We start from the raw sequence: 5,889 nt of genomic DNA on the forward strand, positions 1-5,889 counted from the left end.
AAGATATAATGGGCCTAATGCAGTTTAACTACAGCTAATAGTAGAGATGCAGAAGAATGTAGTAAAAATTGTAACAGGGTGCCATGGTACGTACCTGGTTCCAGCAGGGCAGCTATGAAGGTGAACTAAATAAGGAAAGAAAAGAAAAATCATGAATAAGAATGCATGATGGTAAATATATTTCAATGTTCCATATGCAGGTGAGTAACATATGGATGGATTGCTCCCCAAGCATGCATCACCCAAACGATAAAATAGTGGGTATTTTTGAATGGCCAGTTATGAAGAATAACTCCATCGAAAATTCTGATGTAAAGAAATTTATTACAGGTAGATTGATTTCACCGATCAACCTTGGCAATTTGGATCTGCCCAGCCTCCCCCATCGGCTATGGAATGTTTGAAATATGATCACAAGACAAACAGATCAAATCTCTCCATTTTTGAAAGTGAATTACTAAAGGTAACTGTAATGCAAGCGGTATTTCAGAACAAAAAAAAAAATTTACTCAAGCTTGACAGGATCTAGAGCTCTTTACGCTATAACACAGGCCATCAACTATAGGTCGATGGAAGAAAAAAAAGAAAAAGAAAAAAAAACTATACCATGGTAGAATGAAAGGTGCAGGAATGAACTGGTGGTTCATTCTGATATGAATGGTTTGACGCCATGGAAAAATTTTAATTTTAATGAAACAAAACGGAATTGAAATGAATAGAATAACACGACTAAGCATGCCATCAAGAGAATAATCAATTTCAAATTGAGCTAAAAATAAAAATCAAATAAAAAAAATGAAGATGTGATAAAACTGGAAATAGGGACTGAAGTCCCAGGCTCAAATACTGGAATAAGAAAGGGAAAAAAAAACAGAACAAAAGTTAACGACATTAAGATGTTAGGATATGGCGATCCTGCTACTTTTGCACGAAAGGTAGCTTGATTTGCTCTGGGCAAATCAGTACTCCCACGGTGCTTCACTGGAGCGACATGCAGAAGAAGAGGCGAAATAATAAAAGAAACAATCCTAATATAGATAATGAAGAAGGAAATAGAAATCAAACAAGCAATTAAAACACACAAAAAAAAAATTTAAGTCGAGAACCAGCAGAACTAAGGTTACGAGATTATTGAATCTGGTGATATAGGTAAAACAAAGCAAATCATGGATCAAAAGGGAAATAAAACAAAATATATATATAAAAAAAAAAGAATGTTGGAATTCAAGGAATTCTGTTTTTCTATTGCACAAGAGCAGAGTTGGTGTTGCTATGAGCAATCCAACACAGCTTATGGGTGCATTAATGGGGTAAAACAGACGACAAAGGGGCAAAAAGAAAAAGAAAAGGAAAAGAACAAAATAAAAAGGGAAAACAAAATTCATGAAGGAGGAAGAAAAGAGTTCTTACTTGATTCGAAAGAAGGATTCGGGATTTCTTCTCTTGCTAAAGGGGAGATACCGGAAGAAGAGGGGAAGTAGGGTCGCTGATGGGAAACCTGATGCTTCGTGGATGCCGATCGATGATGGCTGAAATCTCTCCCCCCCTTGAGAAAAACCTTCCGCCCCCTTCTTAAAGAGAGAAGGGAAGCTTCCTGAAGGGGAATCGGTTAAGGATCTATGGAGGAAAATGAATGGCTGTTTGAAGATGGACGATGGTGGGGAGAGAGGAGAACGCGCGGGAATGATCCATTGTGGATTTTCCCTTTTTCTAAAAAGAGGTTTCCTTTTTAGGAAGTTTTTGAAAAATGGTTGAGGTTTTTGGCAAAAATGGTTTCAAAAAAGCTTAAAATCCTTCATTTTTCTTTGTAGTCTTTCCGAATTTTTTGGTTTTTGTATTTTATTTTTATTTTTTTGTAATTTTGTAATAGAAAAACTAAGATTTTATAAAAACAAAAAAAAACACTAAATTTTTGTATTTTTCTAAGAAATATTTAAAAAAAAAAATTGTTTTCCCGAGAATTTCAGGCCATTTTGGGAAAATTTCTTCAGAAGAAGGGGTTTGAACCCAGGTTTTGAGTAAATGTTCAAGTTTTGACACTCGAATCGAGAAATACAATGTGATGGATCCAAACGGATGTCGAATGGACTATCCGAGCTATTTAAAGGCTATTTTTGGTATTTTCTATAATTTAAATTTAAAATTTGAACAAGGAGATTCAGATTTGGATCTGGGCAATGAATCCAGATCCAAAATCAATTTAAACATATGAAATGATTTTAATTTCAATAAAACTTGAGAAATGAACTAGAATTTAGATTTTAAATGACTCATTTAAAAAAAATGAATTTAGGGGTAAAAGGGGAATATTTAAAAAGATTTTGAAAAATTTGGGGTGTTCACAGATGCCCCTCTTTGCTACTAAGTCGGTTGAAAGCCGAGCTTAGTGGCAAAGATAACACTCCAAATTTTGAAAAATGCCCCAGTCAGCAGATCTGAACTGGGTGTGGAAGAATTTGTTTTAAAAGACATGGTTTTTCAAATTTTATCCTAGGATGGCTTTTGGAAGACGAAATCCTCGAACGTGATATGACTGAGTAGAAAATGAGGAAATCGTGATGGGACTTTGGGTGATGATACTGAAATGACGAAGGATAAGGATTTAGATCAAGTCTCGTGGGTGAGACAAGATCAGTTTTTTGGAATGACTCAGGTTTAGCCCTAAACCTGGATGGGGCAAAGATATATCAAAATAATCTGAATGGGGAAAGGAATATATGAGGACTTTGATGGGGCATTTTTGAGAAAATGTCTCATGAGATGAAGCGCAAGTAGGATTTTATTTCGGATGGATATACAAAGCGTGGACTCCTTGATGGGAAGAGTCATGATGGGACTTGGGAGGAAACACCTCGTCAAAACGAGAAATTTCTTTAGAACGAGACTCAGGTTTAACCCAAACCTGAAAAAGGAAGATACCTCGATGCACGAGGTTCAGGCTTAACCCTTAACCTAAAGGGGATGACCATACGGAATCCTCGAGTGAAGAGACCATGATGGGACCTTCGGAGTTTGGACGAACAAATCCGAAAAGGGGTTTGCGAAAGGAGGAAGGAAATGGGGTTCCCTAAAGCTTTGAAAAAGGGATGAACTTGGACGTCTCATTGCTGAGACTAAATCAGCTTTTGAATTTAATGACCTCTCGCCGAAAATACAGGTTTTGACCCTTAACCTGAGTGGGAAGCGACCATATGGAATTCTCGAAACCGTGATGGGACAAGAAGAGATACTTCACCTGAGTGAGGCAATTCTTCTGGAATGTGAGAGATAGTAAGGAGATGTGGGACAAAATGAAGGATGAATAAGGTAACAGGAAGCAAATCTTTTGATGGGGTAAAAGATGAATAAGGCGAACCTCTTATCAAGGAGACGAATCTCTTGACAAGGCAAAAGATAGAACAAGACAAATCCTTTGGACAGGAGAAGGTGAGAGCGAAAATATGCAGATGGCGATGAAGATGGCAATCCTTTTAGCAAGGAGAAGGTAAGATGTGAAATATGAAGGAGACAATCCTGTTGGCAAAAAGTGAAATATGAAGAAGGCAATTCTTTTGGTAAGGAGAAGGCAAGATGTAAAATATGAAGAAGGCTATCCTTTTAACAAGGAGAAGGCAAGAGTAAAAATATGAAGAAGGCTATCCTTTTAACAAGGAGAAGGCAAGTCTCTCGACAAAGCGAAAGACGAGGAAGGTGATCATTTAATCAAGGAGAAGGCGAGTCTCTCGACAGAGAGAAAGACGGAGAAGGCAATCCTTTTATCAAGAAGAAGGCAAGTCTCTCGACAAAGCGAAAGACGAGGAAGGTGATCATTTAATCAAGGAGAAGGCGAGTCTCTCGACAGAGCGAAAGACGGAGAAGGCAATCCTTTTATCAAGGAGAAGGCAAGTCTCTCGACAAAGCGAAAGACGAGGAAGGTGATCATTTAATCAAGGAGAAGGCGAGTCTCTCGACAGAGCGAAAGACGGAGAAGGCAATCCTTTTATCAAGGAGAAGGCAAGTCTCTCGACAAAGCGAAAGACGAGAAAGGTGATCATTTAATCAAGGAGAAGGTGAGTCTCTCGACAGAGCGAAAGACGGAGAAGGCAATCCTTTTATCAAGGAGAAGGCAAGTCTCTCGACAAAGCGAAAGACGAGGAAGATGATCATTTAATCAAGGAGAAGGCGAGTCTCTCGACAAAGCAAAAGACGGAGAAGGCAATCCTTTTATCAAGGAGAAGGCAAATCTCTCTACAAACCGAAAGACGGGGAAGGCAATCCTTTTATCAAGGAGAAGGCGAGTCTCTCGACAAAGCGAAAGACGGAGAAGGCAATCCTTTTATCAAGGAGAAGGCAAATCTCTCGACAAACCGAAAGACAGGGAAGGCAATCCTTTTATCAAGGAGAAGGCGAGTCTCTCGACAAAGCGAAAGACGGAGAAGGCAACACCAAGATGTATCAAAACATATGTCAAGTTCTTATTTCTTTATTAGGAAAGCTGGAAAATTTTGCCAAAATGATAAAATTTTCAGTTGCTTCAAGGTAATTTTAAGGTAAGCACTTTTTGGAAGATGTTCCCTTTTCCACCTAGAGTATTACCCCCAACTAGGTTAACTCTATAGAATCTAGGATCAAAGTCAAATTTAGTTGTTGGTCTTCTTCAAGGATGCTATCAATTTCCTTGATATGAAAGGAGAGAAAATATTCTTAGCTTCATAAAATGTAATTAAATGAGAAGATATTGATAGAAGAATTTCACATAGATGAAGAAGATTCTTTGCAGTTTGGGCAGTTTGATATCCTGGGCATTTTCCCATGATGATCTTTTTGCACTCTTTTGAGTCATGGGGCTTTCTTGTGCTTTTACATCATCCTTCATTTTGGAGATGTCCTGACTTTTCTCTCTATTTCAGGGAAGGGTACGTCACAAACTCCTTCATCTTGGAGATGTTCCGATCCTTCATTTATCTCAGGGATTATATATGATGGTATTGGCTCAAAGGTACTTAGATGATAGCTGGAATCAAATATCTTTTAGGGTTTGTCGGTAGGTCCATCACATCCGCCTTCATCTCGACGGTGATCCGAACTTTCCCAGGAAGGATCCGTCACAAACTCCGTCATCTTGGAGATGTTTCAAATCTTCTTTAGCCCCGGGGGTCTACTCGCTTAATTCGCCTTCATCTTGACGACAATTGAGAGATCCCCTTTGCGGATATTTGATTTGCAGCTTAGCTGACTTGAGGAGACATGAATTGGGTAGGTTCTTTTCTGACTGCCCAGGATATTTCCATTGTCTTAATGCCAAGGAATAATCTTTAAGAATGTGCCATAGCTATGATCAATATCAGCTCATTTATGGCTCTTCAGCATCATTGAATATTTCCTTTACCGGTCATATCGAAGATTTTTTCTTCATCCTCTTGGTTGACCAACAGAAAATTTGGAGTTTGAGCCTTTCTTCACAGAAGCTTCACCCTTTTTGGAAGGAATACTTAAGGAGATTTGAGGAAATTCTTTATGTAATAAAAGTTTGAGATCAACAACTATTTTATGGCAATTCGGCAAGATATTCCTGAAATCCTTTGATGACGAAACCTTTGCTTAACATCAAATTTTGACACATTAGTGGGATTCTGGGGAAGAATCCAACATGAGATTGAATTCTGAAGGTAAATGTGAATTTAAAGTTCTGAAGGTAAGCTTGATATAAAACTGGATTTTGAAGGTAATCCTTTAAAAGAGTATCAGGACTCGGATTCTATAAGGAAAACAGGGAAATTCGAGTAAAACTCGAATTTTCAAAGGAAAACTGGGAGGTTCGAGTCGGGGCTCGAATCTCAAATGAAACTTGAAAGTTCATTTATCGAAGGCAAGAAAACTCGAGATGAAACTCAAATTTTCGAAGGACAG

This window comes from Nuphar pumila, chromosome 5 (assembly GCF_984573655.1).
Source record: "Nuphar pumila chromosome 5, dmNupPumi1.hap1.1, whole genome shotgun sequence".
NCBI lineage: Eukaryota > Viridiplantae > Streptophyta > Magnoliopsida > Nymphaeales > Nymphaeaceae > Nuphar > Nuphar pumila.